The 18,886-nt window shown below is 41.0% G+C and overlaps 1 protein-coding gene across 1 annotated transcript in view; it reads left to right on the forward strand.

Moving 5' to 3' along the window:
* The window catches only part of EML4 (EMAP like 4), a 94,062-nt gene that overhangs the window by 1,261 nt on the left and 73,915 nt on the right, over positions 1-18,886 (forward strand). The window lies entirely within an intron of this gene.

Genomic DNA, 18,886 nt, shown 5'->3' on the forward strand with positions numbered 1-18,886 from the left:
CGGACCCCGATCGGGGCTAAGGTAGCTGGCTGCGGTGCGGCGTCCCAGCCTGGAGAAAGTTTTTAAAAAAAAAAAAAAAACAAACCACAATTTTGGTGCAGGTAAAATGACAGGAGGATGATGAGAAAGTTAATGTTTGATGGGCAGAAGGCTGCTGGCGGGGGTGCCGCTGGGTGCCGCCGGCGAGGGTCCCGTCCCGCCGGGCGCCCCGTCCCGGCAACGAGGGGAAAGGGGAGATGGTGGTGGTGGTGGTGGGAGTACTTTGTGGGAGAGACCCTTTGCAGGCCTCGGGGAAGAGGTGCCGCGGGGGTGTCCGGTCTTCCCTTTGGGAGCCCTCGGCTGTAGGCTTTGCAGCGGGGGAGCGGGAGGCCGGCGGGCCTCGGGCGGGAGGAGGCGGTGCAGGCTCGTCCGATGGGGGTGGCTGTCGCCGGGGCTGTGCGGCTGTGTGCGCGCTGCTCTCTGCTGATCCTCTGTGTGTGTGTGAGAGAAACGGGTATTTGCCCTTCAGAACGAAGTTTTGGGGGTCTTTTCCCGCTTTGTTTTTACTAGCGTCGTAGCAAAACCGGAATGTTTCAAGACGCGTTTCCTTTCTTTAAAGAGCTGCTGTCAAGCCAGCCTCTCCTGAGCGTGAATCGGGTAATTAATCTCAGCATTCTTGCTGTATCAACCAAAAGTTATATGCGTTAAGTCTTAAAAAGACCGGCCAAACAAATAACCCCCACCGACAGATGGGGTCAGAGAGGAAATTTATTGCCCTCTCGCGCGGTGGAGAAGTGTCTTACTGCGAATGAAACAAACGTCGCTGAGCAGCTCTTCTTTGTTTGCTGATTCATGCCCCGCAGTTCTGATACGAATACGGCATCTTGCATAGAAAACCTTGCACTTTTGGCCTGAAGTATAATGGTCAACAGGAAAGTTTGTTTAAAAATAAAATAAAAATCAGGGCGGGTATTCGATGTATAGATTTCTCTGTGTTTTTAGTGGGACAAAGGAACGACCTTGCTCTACAGCGTACTTTCTTAAAGTGAGCAAGGCACTGTACTTTATCTGCTTCAGAATTCAAAGCATTTGGTTTAGGATTCAAGATGTTGCAACGCTTGGGAAAGAGGGAGGGTGAATTGGAAACTTTAAAATTACAAGTACTTCATACAGCCTTTTGCAGGCTTGCAAGGATTTTTACGGTAGAAAAGAAAGGCTAATGTTTAACTGTTTATCTTCAGAACAAAATTCAAAGAACAGCCATATTTATGGCTATAACTTGCAACTTTGTTTCTGATGTCAAGATATTTCGGTTGACTGTAATGGCTTTTAGCAAGAGTTTCTGTGATAGTCTGTAAATATATGCCAGTGTCTCTCAGACTTGAGCTTGAGGCATATCTTCGATTTCAGAAGTGTGGCATGATGAATTTACCTTTGAAATTCGACTAGAAATCCAGCAGAATAAGGTGCAAGAAATATATTCATTTCTTAATGCATGTGTTCTACTTTAATTTTTTTTCTGCATCTTAGAAAATAATTTTGACTAAAATCTTGATACAAGACTGAGGATTTTGCTGAATAAGAGTTAAAGATATCATTTGTAATTAAAAGAAAATGTGGCTTTGATACTTAGCAGTGTGATATATTCTGCTGATTTTAAACTTGATTCCTACTTATATCATTAAACCTAATGTACCTTTATATAAAGTTTTCTGAGGAATGTGTGTTGGCTGGCAAGTAAACTTACTGTGATAAGAAACTGGTGTGATGGAGAATCAACAAGTGCTTTGTTCATGTGAAATTTCTAACCTCATTCACGAGAAGAGCTCCTTGCCTTGAGGGCTTTTAGCAGCTTCGCAGTGGTAGCAAGTAGGAAAAAGACAGAGATTAAGCTGTACAAAGAATTTGAATTTTGTTTTGGCCATACATGCTCATTCTTGCTTTATTTGAAGGAGATTAAGACTTTGTATTAACAGTAGGGTATTTTAGGTGAAGTTTTGGGGGATAACTTAAATTTTTTTAAATACGTATTCTATAGTTATATGCTTTTCTATAGGAACCTTGCCTTTAATTGTGATTTGTTTTTGTACGTACGTCCAATTGCTCATTTCTTGCCAAAGCTAAAAATACATTCCTAATTCAGCTGTGAAGAACTAGCGCTCCCTTTTAACGTATGTGATACCAGTGCTGATGGGCAGCTTAATCAGTTTTTTAAAAAAGCTTGTTTTATGTCAGTAGGGACAACTTCTTTTTTTTCTACTTGTATTTAATTAGCCTTTTATAATTAAAGCTAAAGCAAGGGCTTATGCGGTGACATGTCCCTTCAGGAAGATCTTAGCTATCAAATTAGATCTGGGCTAGAATTTAGCTTAGGTGATACAGGTCAGGATAAAAATTTTCAGTCTGACCAAGGAAAATACTTACCTGCAAACAAAACTTTAGTTTTGTGTGCTGCTTTATTAAATTTTTGCCACCAATGACATTTAGCATAGCAAACAGTATTTATAAATGAAAAAAACAAAAACAATGTCCCCAAATTTGTAAATTCTATTGCTTTCAGACTCTTAAATTCTTAAAATCTTAAGATCTCTTAAATTCTCATTTATCTGTAATGTTAAGACTAGTAGAAGGTTTGCTTGGATGTTGTTTCATAGTGGGGATTTGCCAGTTGTTAGAGGCACTGGCGATGGTAAAGGTGGCGGTTTTGTGGTGGCTCTGCAGGGCTTCCGGAGGGGTGAGACGAGTCCTCCTTGGGCTCGGTGCTGCTCACCGAGGAGGTGTCACCATGCCTTGGAGGCCACCTCAACCAGCAGAGGCTTTGCCCTCCACCTTGCTGGCGGGGCACGATGAGGCTCGTGCATGGTGCTGCTCCTGCTCCCTTGCTTCCCTGCCAGGCGCTCGCGGAGAATTACTGACTTGGAATTAGGATCTAACATGTGGAACTTTGCTTTAAGTATTCAGATGTTACAAGGGCTTTTTTCTTTCTAGTCCTTGTTATTTAGGCAAAAATAGACAAACTTGACATAGAAGTCCAACTTCCAGCTTGATATTTTACCTAAAATGGTTAGTTACTGGATGGGGACCAGTTAAATAAACCAAGTATCAGCCTAGTTCAGGGGATTACATCTCTCTAAATAGTGTTTTTCTTACAGTCTTGGGCTGCCACAACTACAATATTTGTGTTGAAGCCTTTCTAAATGGGACAAATTCTGCTGTAATTGCATTGAAAACTTTTGAGCTAGCATCACTCTAGGCACTGCCAATAATAATGATAAATGTAAAACTCCATATCACTATCTTAATACATAAAAAAAAGTCTGAAAAAATCTGTATCCTCTTAGTTGATTCGCCTGAAGTGTTACAGTATTCAGTGTTTGATTCAAGATTTAACTTGCTGTATGTTCCAGTGTATTTGACATACAATTTAACTGTGAGAGTCAGCTCTGTCATAGCTAGTTTTAAAACTACTTTAAATTATTTGTTCTGAGTGATTGTGAAGTAATCAATCCACATTATCATTTCCGTCTCCCAAATGTGTCAGGCTCAGACCAAGCGCTCCTCCCTTCAAATGATATATTTTTCACAAGGGAGGGGAGAGTTCTCTCCAGCCTCTGCTGGCTTACCTAGTACGAGATTTCCACTTGGCAAGACAGGGGAAGGCTTTTGACGTACAGCGAGTGCTGCTGCGAGTCTGAATCAAGCGTACAGTGAGCAGTCGTTTGTGCTGGGGGATGATGATCAGGCTTGCTGAGTGGCCCAAGACTCATTTAAGCATTTTTGCTATCGGTAAGTTATATTAATGAGGAGTTTTAAAGAATTAAAAGCTGTATTAGAATAGTATTGTCTAAAGTCCTGGGCTAGAAATGTATTAATAGTTTCTCTGAACTTGCTTTTCTGTTTTCCAGAAAAAAAAACTATTTGATAGTAGCAGGCTTAAAGAACCTCAGTGAGTTTCCTGGGTGAAGGAGGCAGAGTGTTTTATTTTCTAGAAATAATAAATGCAACACAGCTATTAGACAAGAGCTGGGGCTCCTTCTCCCCAAGGTTACAGTAGTCCCAATGCTTTAGGCTGTATTTTGGGAAAATTCTCTGCTTCCTATCAATCGCCCAATAGAAGGGTAAACTGATCCCTACCAGGAGGAACAGTAGTCACCAAGAAACGAATGCAAAGGGTTGCATTTTTGTAGACATGGCCGTTCATGCTTGTAATTGAAGGGCTTAAATGCCTGTAAATGGGGCTTTCCCAATGGAGGGACAGATGGAATATTACTCTCCTTTTGTATGCTTCTTTGCTAATTATTCCTTACCTTACAGAAGGAGATGATGACAGCCTCCACTCTTTACTTGCATAATTTCCCACATCAGTTCAACATATTCAGCTAGGATTCTTGTCTTATGTCTGGAAGTGAAGTCCCATCTCACTATAGTTTGTGAAAATACTATTGCTGTGTCTTATGCAGCCATAAGTCTACTAGATTATGCAGAATAATGTATGCTCGTTTTTAAGGTCTACTTCCTTATCAGATTAGTATAGTTTTACTTACCACCTTCTACTAATTTGGCAGAGTTAAATGAAGCTTTTATTGAATGGTTATATCAAGTAATTATACGTGCAGTTGGACTGAGCAGTATTTACTTGCTTCATGAGTTAGCTGAGCCTATGCTTAATGAAGTGAACTGTAAGCTAGATGGGCTAGCTGTTTCCAGGCTTCATTACATCAAATTTATTGTGCCGTTTCCTCTTCAGACATTACCCCCTTTCCAGGTAACTAAGAGAAGGGACGTGCCTGGTCTGACCCAACTGTGCGCAGGATGGACTGGTGCGGTGGCATCGTGCAGAGTTGTGGGGGTCCGTCTGTCAGGTTAAACTCGGTGTTTGACTCTGCCCTTTGCCGCCTGCAGATGTGCTGTAAATGCTTGCGTGTACACAGCTCACTAAAAATCTTTCAATGTACATCTTGACTGAGAAAGGAAAAAGAGTGTATCTGGTCCATACTGTGGTAAATATCTGTATTATTACACTGTAGCATGTGACTAAATATCTGCAATATAGCAATGTAACAGCAGTGCTATGTAGATATGACATAAAATTACAAATATTATAAAGGTCTGTAAGGGTTTTAATCTCAGACTGTTTAAAAGGTTAATACCCTGACTCAATCGAAAAGTCTCATTTCTTTAACTTAATAGTTAACTTTCAAAAATGTGGGTTACGTTTTTTTGGTAACGTTTCTTCTGCTTTGCCTATTCAGGTCTCTGTCTCACTTCTGACAGTTCTAGGAATATGTGTTAGTCATCCAAAGGGGGTTCATGAGGACTTGTGCAGGGTAACGGTTAGCATTTTCTTAGCAGTCACAGAAGGTAATTGCAAAGTGAAGTAACTGCAAGCCATGCTTGAAGTTGCTGAAGTACCAAATTTGGTGAAATATCAAAGGTGCAGTTGACACAGCAAACTTGTCATTAAAGGTCAGGTGAAAAGGTTCAGACTGCACGCACTTTCCCAGCACTGAGTCTTTCCTCTCAAATTTTGAGTAATGCCCAGATTAAGAAACCTAAGAAAGTATCTTTATGAACCCTACATCACACCCTTGCTTCACACAGGTAAGTAAATGAATCAGGAAAGCAGCAGCATTGGAAACCTCCCTTGCGTTTTGCATGCTGCAAAAGTGCTTCTTCAACCTGCTCCTGCTGCAGTGAGCCAGAGCGGCTCTGAGAGCAGAACTTGCAATGAAACACAGAAAAACTGCTGGGCATGCAAAACCCACCCTGTGAGCAGGGAAGAAGGGATGACCTGATGTAACAGTCATTAGTCACAGTTGTTTATTGTGTGATGAGAGGATGCTGTGATGTATCATAAAACCAGACAGAATTTAGGTGCTGTGTATTCTGCCTTTGCTCTTCTCTCCCAGCACCTTTTTTGTTCTTCATATGCCCTAAAAATGCATTAATTTGTTGGGGTTTGCCCTTGTTTGCTTGTGTTGCTCTTCAGAAGCATTTAAAACCATGACAATAACTGCAGTCAGATTTCTGATACTTATGAAATGTGTCAAAGGGAGCGTTCCCTTCCATGAGAAGCTGGTTGAATTGGTCCTTCAGGTTTTTGCACGCTGTTGCCACTGTTAGTTTTACCCATTTGCTCAGTGGCTGAAGTGGCACAGTGTCTTGAGCAATAGGGTTTTTATGGGTTTGGTGGGTTTTTTTTTTTGGTTTTTTTTTTTTTTTTTAGATGATATAGGGGTAAAAAATGGAGCTGGAAGTGGCTTTTGATTCCTGAGTGGTTTGCACTGATCACATGCGGTTTCTGTATTGGGGTTACATGATGTGGCTGGTGGTAAAGTGGCCCTGGGGGCTGTTGAGCAGGAGTTTGGCAGGAGCTGGCAGGGGCAAAGCTGTGTTCCTGACCCTGCTCCATCCGTAGCAGAGCAGTGATGCTGCTGGGGCAGGGTCACTTATACTCTCCGCCTGCAGGTCGATGCCAGGAGGTCTTCCCTAGCCCTCAGAGGTACAGGCTGTCGTTCGTGTAGTGCTCTCCTACAAGGACTTCTTGCTATGCAAGCTGCAGGCTGCAAAGGACGGTCACACCTAGTTAGAGCGTGGGCTTGCACACCAGCCGCGGAGGGCTAAGTGAAGGTGGAAACTCACAGCATGTTGACACAATAGGTTAGTAAATGTGGATTAGTAGGTTGACCAGCCTGGCATTCGCTCTTGAGTCAGAGACTGCGCTTGAGTCGTTACTACATGGAAGCTGTGTTGCTGTCAACTCCCTCTTGGGCTCACTCCGTGGTAGTTTACGCGGCCATACCCCAGGTCGTAGTCCAAAGAACATGCTCATACTAGTTCAGTTTTAATTCTTTCCTTGCTAACGCTAAAAATAAAACAAAAAATTGTAAAATGAGGTCACTGGCAAGGTTAGAAGATGCTGAAAATGTATAAAACAATTTTGTTCTTACTGATGTATTCTGTTGTGGTGGGGGATCCTTTCATGCATGAAGGATCCTGTTATTTTGGCTGGCAGTATTATGCAGAAATAGCATGCTTCTGGATGATTCTTTTATACTTATAAATAGCTCAATTAGTGTACCTGGTGCTTAGTAAGTGTATGTGGAGTTAATCAGTCTTAAGCGTTAAAGGAGTAAACTGGATAATTCTGTGGTTTAAGATGATAGCTGCTTTCAAAATAAGTGCTATTTTTTGGCTTTAGATTGTTCCCCCCACAGATATATCAAACAAAGTTACAGAAATCTTCAGGATTTTAAAAAGGGAAGAGAACTGAATTGCAAACACTGGAAACCTACAATATATAGCTTTTTCCAGTATATTTTTCAGTTCATTTGCTTGAAGTGTGTTGGTATGAGACTATAAACTTTCTTTCCGTGGCTTGCAAGCAGGCTTTTACCTAGCATCGCTGTTGCTGATGTGTTATAGAAAGCTGTAAGTGATACCCCGTGTACAGAAGAGAAGACCTTTGTGGCAGGTCTGCGAGGGAGCGATGGCCGACACAGCAATGATAGGTTGAGCAGCAGCAGAGAGGGTGTCTGCTGGCATCAGGGCTAGTGCACATCTGCAGCAAAACGCTCCTGCCTTTTTTTAACTTGTGTACTTCAGCTCATAAAGATTCCCATTTCTGAGGAGACTTTGGTTGGTGTTGGTTTTTGATTAATTAATCCCTTGATTTTTGGGGAGAGGGAAGAAAATGGACAAAAATGCAATTTACTCCTGGTTCATGACACTGCTGTTACATAGTCACAACCAGATTTAATTCCTGTTTCCCTATCAAGTGTTTGTAGTACTTGATCATTTCTGATACCAGACACATCCATGAGCAGTCCCATATCCCTTGCTATTTGTAGGGATGTTTTCTTTACCTAAAAACTGTTACTTTGTAGCAAATAGTGGGCAAAGAAACCTGAAGATTTTTTTCCAATTCAGAGGCTCCATCCACAGAAAGAACAGATTGTAAGCAAGCTGTTTGTGATACAAAACAAGTTGTATTTAAGCAACTTTGATAGAAATATGGTCCCTTTTATGTTTACAAAATTGGGCAAATATTCCACATAATATATGCATTTTCCTTTGAGAAGGAAGGAAAAGGTATCCCCATGGAAAGGCGTTGTTTTTCCCATGCAGGCAAATTCCATGCATGCATTCATGATGGTTTCATATGATTTATCAATAGCGATTGTGACACTTCAGTTTTGTGTAGGACTTGTACATAAAATATGTTCAAGGTGAAATTTTAGAAGGTCCTAGCCTGCCTACATCTTCCAAAATGTTCAGTTCAGTAATTGATTTTTCTCTGAGAAGTTGTAGCATCACATAACACTGTTTCCATGTGTTTGTGTTTGCTTGCAGGTGGATCGATTCTGAAACCTGCTTTGTGGCTTAGGCTAAATAAAGATGAGACCTAATTCCCCCCTTTCCAGTGGAGTTTTCAGTTTTAGGCATAATAGTGCCGGGATTAGCAACTGAAATTATCATTGAAGCTGGCTTCATTTTTATGTATTCGTTTTTGTGGAAGCAGCCTAACTATAGCTTTTTAAAATATATGTATAGTCACACATATAGAAGTCTGTCATGCTGTTCAAGAGTTCTTCTTCTTCATGAATTAAATTAGTTTAATTTCACGGTTACCTCATTTGTTTATAGAGCATTTGTGGAAACTTATTGTTGGTAGTGTCCTTACTGAGGAAAAGTGGCAGCACTTGATGATAGATCTGCAGTCTGAATTGTTTAAGAGAGTATTGTAAAATAATAAACATTAATATTAAATATTTCTACAGCTGTTCAGATGTAGCATGTTGAAGAATGGCAGGATCGATGACCGGGCAGTCTGTCTCCTGTCAGGCAGCAGCAGCCACAGTGGCAGGAAAGGTGTGAGCAATGCTTTCCACCCACACCTTGTTTATAGCTGTTAACTTCAAAGCTTCTGTTTAATTGCTAACATAATAAAATAAAAGGAGCTTAACTAAAGAACTAGTCAGTTTTTTTAATTGTATTTATGCTCGGTTCCCCTTTTTGAGGGTGGCTGTTGACTTAAACCAGTATAGATATTTCTGCTTGCCGTCGGGTCTGAAATGTTTTCTATGATACACAATGTGAAAATATTCCCTTTATTTCTCAATACTTGCTCCTCTGTAGTAACTGAAATCGAGACTGTGAGTAATGAGCAATGAGTAGTTGCAGATACCATCTTATAGGTTGGCTGTGTGGGAGTCATGCAGCTTGTGCTTTATTCGTGAAACTAAGCAGGTAGCTTACCAGCATCTGTACTACACTGTACAGAGAAGTTTTAGTTCTTTTCTATGCAAAAAAAACCCAAACCCAAACCCACCCTTGGTTTGGTTCCACCTGGATTAAGCATTAGTTGTTCTAGAGGTGTTCCTCTAGTACCAAAGCTGCAAGCAGTCGCAGAAGTTGGGGAAGCATCTTAGTGGAGGTAAACAAAGGTGGGATTTTTCACTGCAGCTGTTGGAAGTATTGTGTTGGATCTAGTTTGTGATTAGAGAGATTTAGTCTCATGCTCCCAAGAAACAATGGACTTTTAGAACTACCAAAAGCAAACCTTACGTCTGTTCTTGCCTACAAGATACAGGAGAGGTTTAACGACTGCGAGATGGTATCCCCTGCTGCATCAGCAGGTGCAGCATTTTCAATGCAGAGCTGGGATAAGGAGTGCCTTCTGCAGGAGGTGCTGCCTGATGGGACGGAGCATGACGGGCGTGCAAGCACAACCAGTCGCCCTGGCCCACTGCAGCAGTGCCTCAGCCGTGGTGGATAGGCACGGGAGAAAGCTTAACACTGGAATTAATACTCCCTCCAGAAGGCTTGTTTCTTAATAGAGCTTGTTTTTCACAAGGGAGGGAGCATATTGGCATCCTCAGCTTTTGGATAAGAAAATGCAAAGGACAGTAACTTTTCAAGGTCATTTTAGCTTGTCGGAGAGAAAGGTGGTATTTTACTGAATGGGCTTTGGTACTGAGAGGTAATAATGCGGTGGCGGCATAGGGCTGTGAGTAAGGGGAAGGCATTCCTCTACCTGAAATACCAGAAAACTAAGATAAGACAGTGAGTTGCTAAGTCTCTTTCCAAACAGATTTTACCTTTATCTGAAATCACTGTGTCTATCCTGTGACTTGGAGGGATAAGAGCTGTCAAATACCCTGCTGTGTACGCCAACCCCGGTCCCTCATCTGGTGTAAGCGTGTTTCTGCTCAGCACAGAAACCCGCCAGATCCCGCTCTCCCAGCAGAGCAGCAAGGCTTCCCCTGCAGCGGAGTGGAGTGTTTTGGAAGAGGGAGCTCCGAGAGCCCAGGGGGATGCCAGCACCCCAAAACCAAATTGCAGCTGCCAGCCTCTCTGAGAGGGGGCGCAGGGCTCTGTCCCATGGGAAGAGCGTGGCATCCTGCCCTGCTCTCCTGGCACCCACCAGAGGTTTGCTGCGAATTTGGGGGAGTGCTGATGGAGAGGTGTCTGCACTTTGAGGCTGCATTTTGAGCCTGAAATGACACTGCAAGGACTGGCTTGGGCAGCTTTCCCTTAAGCATGAAGGAAGATGAAGATGAGTGAGAACAGCGTACGCTGTGCTCTGTGTTTTGATACCAATATCAGGAAGTGAATCTCTTTAATGTGGCAGTATACCCTAATACTGATATTTTTATATGTGTGTCCATCATTTTAAAAGGAGACTGTTCTTGTTGGGTAAGCATAATACTAAATCTACAAGATAACATCCTGTTGCCTGTGAAACACAAGCAACTGCTGACAGCTGCGCAACCTGTACAACCTAGATTCATAAGTGAACATTATGGGCAAAACCGTGTTTCTCTGGGAAAGGAAATTAATAAAATAGGCCAGGACTTTATTTTTCCTGACTTGATGGAGTTTTGCATAGTGGCATTTATGATAGAGTGGCTTAGAATAGCACAGAATGAGATCAAAGAGACTTAGTTTGTACAGTGGTATTTTTGATGTTACAAAACAGATAGTTATTTATGAGTCCTGGGGGAAGGAAAAAAGAGCAGCACAATGAAACAGCCAGTAAAACAAACTTCAGAAATGTTCCAACACTTTTATTTACAGAGATAATGTCCAACTTGATTGCTAGATAAGAGAAGATGGAGATTACTCCTTTGTGTTTCAGGATTTGAGAGGAGTAAAATTTTGCAAAGAAACATTGCATGGTACAAAATAAATTGTGTCCATAAAAGAAGAGGGTATGTTGCTTTGCCAGATGTTGTCACGTTATCTCACTTAATGATTTCAGTGCTTTTGTGTTTTACTGCTGGAATTATACCCTAGAATTGATGAGAATATAGGAAGTTTGAAGATTAGAAACAGCTTTCCTCTGGGGCAAAAATGTACTTGTTAAAAGCACACCACAAATAAGAACTCAGTTAGTTTGTTGCCTGAATATACAATAAAAATTTAAGATGTTGGAAGGCTTCCGTAAGTTTCAGATTAAAAGTGTGTTGGTACTACTGAATTCAAATGTTTTGCAGCAGAGGAGAGGCACTGCAGTGATGGGGAAGGTCAAACTTTTCGCTGTGTTGTTGCAATCTAAAGGTTGAATGTTTTACAAACTGGATTTTTATTTGCATGTTAATGGAAAGAATATATTGGAAATATATTTTGGAAATATAGCATGGAAAATCAGTGGAAACCTGTATGAATTGAGGCTTAAATTCTGGGAAAAAAAAATACCCTAAATATAGAGAGACTTCTCTGAGCAGGAACTGGCATCATTGCTTTGACAAGAGCAGTTAAAAAATAAGTGGCCCCAGGGGGAGGGAGGGGTGCAGAGAGAGGTGGAGGATGAGATTACTGTGAGTGCTCTTTCTTATTTTTGCCTTTTTTTTTCTTTTTTTTTCCCTTTTTTCTTTCCCTTTCCCCCTCTTTCCCTTTCTTCTTTTTTCTTTTTCTCGTCTTCTCTTTTCCTTTTCCTCTTTTTTACTCCTATTCCGTCCCACCTCCTCCCCCCCCCCCCCCTTTTTTTTTTCCTCCCCATTTACAAGCCTTCACACCAACTTCCTTGACTGCCAGATAACTGGTGGGTACCTGTCTGTAAATGATTTTGCAAATACTTCAGGAAAACCAGAGTGTTTCAGATAATCCCTTGTTTCTTGTTGAACTCTCTAAGACATTTGCTGGACTTTTCAATGTTTTGGCTCCTGGAGCTTTTGTCCGAGCCTGAATGTGGTTATTAAGATAATTCATTGTGTTGAGCAGATCAGTGACAATTTATGCTGCTGTCTTTTGTAGGTTTATGCAGTAATGAAATATGGTTAAAAGTGTTGTGAGTGGGAAGTCAAAGGCTGAACCTAAAAGCCAGAATTTGGGTATTCTTTCAAGCCGATATTTAATTTTCTGTATTATATAGGTATTAAGATGAAGCTTTTAATTGATCATAGTCTCCCCCAAGTCAGTACTCGGAGAAGGTGATTCTGCCTAAAAAGCAGCTGCTCAGAATTTTCAGTTGCCTTCATTTTCTTTGTGTAGCTTCCTATGTTATTTTTATGGTAAGGCTTTTTGTCTTGCTTTTCAAGGAAACGTGAATTTCAACATTGACTTTGCTACAGCACTACAGTAGTGCCTCAGTAGCCCACAAGTGTTAATTAACCTTTATGCAGTGTGGGATGATGCTTGCATTTAACAGATGAAGAGGGAAGTTAAAAAGATATTAAGGTCAAAAGCATCTGCTAATTGCCAATTTTCTAATTAAGTAATTGCCCAATTTGAAACTTGGAAGACTTGATTGTCAAGCCACATAGGTAGGACAGCCCTGTAAACCTCAACAGCCTAATAGCTGCTGGTGTGAGGTACCTGTGAGAGCTCAGCACTTCTTCACGCTGATGTCTGCAATTTCAGGTCAGGTAGGTTCCTCTGTGCAGGAGGTTCTTCCTCTGTGCGGCCTCGAGAGCGTGGGAGGGATGCTTCCCTGCTCTTGGTGTCCTGCTCTGGCCACCCTGGAGCCTCAAGGAGTGTCTGGCATTGCATCTGTCCTGCAAAGCTGGAGCCCACTGAGTTTCTCCACGGGGCTGCTGAGGTGCCATCTGCTTGTGGTTTGGGGAGGCAAGCGGTGGCAGAACCCTTGGTGAAGAGGAAGACCTCAGAGATCCGGTCCCATGCGAAAAGTTGTTTTCTTAGAAAATTTTAACTAGATCAGTTTGGGCATGGGGGAGGATAGGACAAAGGAACTCGAGGCACTGTAATTTTTAGCCTGCATAGTTTCATGCTTGGCAAAATTATTAATTTGTAACTTTGAAATTAGCATTTTGTCATGGAAATGTTCTAACACTTCTAGCACAATATGAAATATTTTTGACAAAGTAATACTAATACATGTGTGCTGCAGTGTTATTTTTAATGCATGTGTAACTTACAGTAGAGCAGTTCATTCTGCTCCTTTCTTTCTCTTAGTCTGACATGAAAACAGGGTGCCATCAGATATTAAAAAGAGCTTGGGGTGACTGGGACTGCTGCTGAGCGAGTTATGTGGGGGATCCCAAGCAGGTGAAGCAGGTGCCTGTAGCCACCATGAATTCCATCTATGGACCGTAGAGGCCACTCATCTGTTTAGCATAAACGCCATTTTGGAAGATACAAGCATGTCCTGCCGGTTGAAGGCCGAGCATTGAAGAGTCTTGAGCTTCAGAACAGTACCAGGAGCAGCAAGAGCTAAGCAATGCTAGGGGAAGAAAAATACTTAAAAACCACAAGGCCTTTTAAGTAGTGGGTGGTGAAAGTCCTGTGAATGCTCTTACTGTTGAGATTCATTTTAATGGAGGTGGAGTTGATACGAAGTATGCAGTTGGGGAAGGATACATGAGAGCGCCAGCATAATTACCTGCCTCTTCAAGTAATTATATGGATACCAATGTCAAATAGGAGAAGTGCGTCTAAGTGTTGGCTTTGTTTTGTTTTCTCAATCTGCGTATCAAAACTAGTATCGGCAAGTATAAAGTCTGATCTGTTTCTTCTTAAAACTCGTGTGCCCAATAAATAATACAGTTACTGGAAACTTAGGCAAGTGGAACACTCATGTTGGTCAAATACAGCATGGGTGGAGTCATGCCCTGCGAATCTCATGCTGACATATTTGTAGATTATCTGTATTAAAAATAATATGAATGTTTGTGGCAGCAGATGCAAAGGATTATTACAAAAATATTTTTGTCATAACAGCTGTAATTTGTGGGTCTTATGAAGTTATTTTTTCAGGATGTATTTTAATCTCTCCTTCCCTTGCTTTTTCATGTCAGCCACCCCCCCAAAAGTCTGAAAACCTATGTGCACAAATTTGTTTAGCATACACAATTAGAACTACTAATTATTAGGCATGAAGCTGTAGATCACCTTAGGTGTCAGACCAACCCTTTAAAATGAGATTGCCTAAAACAAAAGTGATGTTCTCTATAATGTAATGGTACAGTAGTAGGCTCACAGACATGAACTCACTTCAGGTGAAACCATAAAGCAGTCCAGAAGCAGCAAAGATCAGTAGTGACTATGGCATTGTAGAGTATCCATGTGCTAGGGTAAAATCTTCTTGTGGATCATCTACAGACAAAACACTGCAGTTGTACATGTGTTGTGCTTAATTGAAAAGTCCTAAGGAAGCTTTATCCAGTGTAGTTATATGTCTTTGATCTTTTTTTAAAAGTTAATGCAGTGCTTTAATGATGTAAATTTAATCAATCCTGAGCACATAAATGGTGTGTGACAACACGCGTTTCTTCCTGAAAACCTGAAGAAATGTCTGTGGAAGAGAAAAGTGCAAGGCTTAGCTAGCTTTGGAAGTACTAACAATGCCATATATTTGAGAGCTATGAGTTGACCACTGTTTGCAGTCAATGACTTATCTGTACCCATCTCATGCGTTATTGTTCTAGAACAAAGTACAGAAAAAGCTTTTACCTTTGTCTCCAATAATTAATGTGAGACCAATTCTGAATCAAAAAGGTGAGAAATGAGGGAAAGAGAGTGAAAAAGTAGGAAAGGAAGTGAAAAAAATATATAGAGTAATCCAGAGTGCTTCCTACAAATGCAATGCCCCTTAACAAAAACTTGGGGACAACTCCCACTCCACTTCCATGCCACCAGATCTAGCTTCTAGGGACACATCAGAAGTTAATACAGTATCTACAGTATCGTTGGGGGGGGAGGGTGGGAAGGAGGCAGAAAAAGGGGGAGGACAGCTTTTTTTAATCTTTCACATTTGTGTTGTGTTTTTTAATTCCCCTTCTCATGTTCCTTCCGTGACTCACGTCCTTTACAAAACCAAGATAATTTGTGTGTGTGCTGACATTTGGAGGAGGTGAAGGAGATACTGTGGGCAAAACCATAGAGTCTAATTCTATTTTTTATTTTTAAAGAGAATTATGTATTAGAGACATGGAACAGAATTACTGATCTCTTATAAGCACCTTTTCTAAGCTAGTCTTAAGACAAGTGAGCTTCAGAAAACTGCAGAGAATTTTCTTTCATTTAACAGGGTAGGAAAAACAAGTATGTCACTTATCTCTCTGGAAATATAAGGCTAATCTAGAGTCAAATTGTTCACTGCTCTTTAGACTAAACATTACAAGTTGTGCAAATACTACCTTCCTGCACACATGGACAGATCACTGTCCTAGTGAGAAATGGGTCTTTTGGGCCAGTTACCTCTTGAAATAGTCAGCCAGATCTTTATATGAGTCCAAGTAATTTCTGTTGCGTTTCTGTAATAAAAGACTTGTAACACTCTGGGGAAAACAGAAAACTGTGTGGGTGCCTTGGCAGGAAGGGGTTTAAAAATATCTGTGGTTTGTGTGGCTTTATTGGATAAAATGTAGGATTTTCCACCCTGTGGTTTAAATTTCCATGTGCTGGAGTTTGTAGAATTTGTTTTTCTGAAACACTGCTTATGTCTAAAATGAAGCCCTTACTTAATGTGTAGTCAGGGCTGACAGAAATCACTCAGAGAGGTGATAATGGATGCTCTGGAATTGTAGAGGGGCCCCAGAATAGATGGTTCAGTAGTAACATATATTGTTTTCAAATGCAGCCAGTTCAAATTTCTCCTGGGCAGTGAGTGATGAAGGGTGATGCTTTTCAAATGCTGTTATTCTCACGTGCCTGGTTGGTGACATGTGAGGAGAGGAGTGATATATGGGTGGGGAGGTGTGTTGCGTACCATCGCTATGTACTGGATACCCCTTTCAAAGTTCCTGGCTAAAGTCTAAGGGGCTGTTTGAGCTGCTGCTTTGTTCAATCTGCTCGGAGTGGTTTGACTCAGGTGACTGTGAGGAGTCACACACAGCATAATGTGTCTGTTAAATGCTGTTCATTCGCTATGAAAGATGAACTCTTAATTTTTAGGGTCATCCAGATGTCTCATGAGTACTGAATGCAAGCATGCCGTATACATCCCGGCTTGCTCCAAAAGTTGGGTAAGAAGGGATGTTTTAACGGCTAAAATTAAAAATCAAACTAGTGAACTACTATAAAATAACAAGACATCTTCTTTTGAAAGTTACAGTACTGTATGTTTAGACCCAGCATGTTTTTGCTGTCGTTTGAGTACCCGTGCTCTTATCTTAAACCACTTTTTAAGACTGAAGGATCTTAGATCCACATCTGCGTGGATGTCTCCTCACTACTACCAGCAGGCACTGCAGATGGTGCTTTTTTTTTGCAATGGATCTTGTTCCCAGCGGCTACCTTGAAGGCATAGGTCATGGACAGCTTGGGAAATGTGACCAACACGTCAGAAAAAATGCTATTTGGTTATAATAAAGACGACCAGGTTTTCTTAAAATGAATAAGGTGAATGAATGGTCAGTTACACTTAGAAATGTCTTGCTATATTCCCTAATCTGGTTTATCTCTTTAAATAAATAAATAAATGAATAAATCTCCCTCTGGTTTAGTAAATTAAGAGTGGCTCATGGAAGGCCTGGATAGGTGTCTGAGAGCACAAGGAAAAGGCCAGATGTTTAGGAGTGGGAGAAGAGGAAGGGAGGAGATGGACGACTTCTTCATAAGTGACTGACTTTGTACTTGTATAAGAGCTCTTTCCCCTCTGAAAGGGGAAAGGCATGCCCTTAAAGGAAGCTTTTTATTTAAACTTCTTTTGAAGTAGTTCTTTAGATTATAAGAATGTATTTTTAACAGAAGAAGAAATCTGGAAGAGATTTTGAAAACTTCTATGTCAATAAAAAAGAAAAAAGTATAGTTTTTGCATTGTGCAGATTTGTCAGTGATCTCAAGGATTGCAGTTGTGTTTACTTTCAAGGCATCTTCCTTTAAGCTAATCCCTACTTGACTTACTTTTCAAGACACTGCCAAGAAGGGCATGTTGGAGTTGAGTTGAATATTTGCTGTCAGAGATGAGGTATTTGGGTTGGGAATCATTCATTTTAATTCTCCAGTAGTTGCCAGTGTAATGTATGATTGTCATCACTTGAAACAGATGCTGCTTCTGTAGAGTGATAAAGAACAATAAAATGTCTTCCCAGTGTGCTACTGTGTTCTTTGATCAACCAAAATGTTCTTGATTTCCAAGTAATCTTCTCGCTGTCCAACTTCTCCTTTCAGTCACTGTGTCTTGTGCCCTCTCTGCAGTGCAAAGCGACTGCTGGTGGTTTGTAACCTCTTCTCTCCTGTTGTACGCACATAGCCCATTGCTTTGCCTTTTTCAATCAGCTAAGTGGCTTAACCTTCTTGGTTTCCTACTCATGCACCATGTATACAGCTACAACCTCTGACTAGCTGTTGTGATGAAGTTGAGTTTCAGGGTCCTTCCACCCCACCATGCCATGTCTTAGGGGTTAAGCCTCCATGGCACGGGACACAGAGGTGAACGTTGGCCAACTCCTCTACCATCTCACTATGATATGTTGAGGAGGTAAAAGCATTGCAGCTCACCCTTACCAGGCAGAAAGATTTGCTCTCCTGTTCACCTTTGAAGTTAGTGACGTAACTGTGCCTTTGGGAGCTGCAGGAGCCATCTAATATGCACCTTTTTTGGGGTGGTGGGCTTCAGCAGAAGCAGTGTAGTCAATGTTAGGAGTCAGTGGGGAAAAAAGATGCCCATGTCAGGCAGCCAGCGCTCTGGTAGAGTGTTTGCTTTTGTGCTCATTGGAGAGACCGACCAGCAGTGGAGCCTTTCCTGGTTTGATAATTACTATTATTTGAACTCCACACCGGGAACACAGTAATGTCTGGCTTATAAAGTGGTGATTTGACATAGCTACTTACTCCTTTTACAAATGTTTTACAGTAATATGTATATTTATACAGCCTGGGAATTTATCCATAATTTATCCATTATAAGACCTTTTAATAGTTCATTAATTGAAGACTTTGGCAGGCAAAAAAGGAAAAAATAAAGCGCTCTTTTTTTTTTTTTTTTTTTTAAAAAAAGGAAACATCAAACTTCTCTCTTCTGTGTTTGTACTACTACTCCAGTGTAAGACGAGATACAAAGATCATAATATTTTGAAAATAATTGCCACAGTTTTCTGCAATGTTCATTTGAACTGCTCCACTGCATATATTTAAAGGCTAATATTGTAAGGATTGGAAAAGTATGAATTATATGCTACTTCTTTCACTCCATTTACTTCCCTAAAATAAAACCTTTTCTTCATGAATTAATTTATGTAAATTTACTGTAGTTCCTCTTTATATGCTGCATAGGCATGTGTGCTTGTAGGAACTTCTGCTAGCTCCTTAAAACGGATGGAGTTTTATGTTTTGAAAATGGGGGTTTTAATAAAAGAATCTTACACAGTCCTTCCCAACATGGGGTAGCTGTTAATCTGGTCTTGGATTTGTAAAGTACCATCGAGAGAGCATTGGATACGCTGGGCTGTAGAGTTGTTAAAATAACTTTTCTGCATATGGGAGGTATGGTTGTGGCTGGTGA

The sequence above is a fragment of the Vanellus vanellus genome (assembly GCF_965231255.1).
Source record: "Vanellus vanellus genome assembly, chromosome: 3".
Taxonomy (NCBI): Eukaryota; Metazoa; Chordata; class Aves; order Charadriiformes; family Charadriidae; genus Vanellus; species Vanellus vanellus.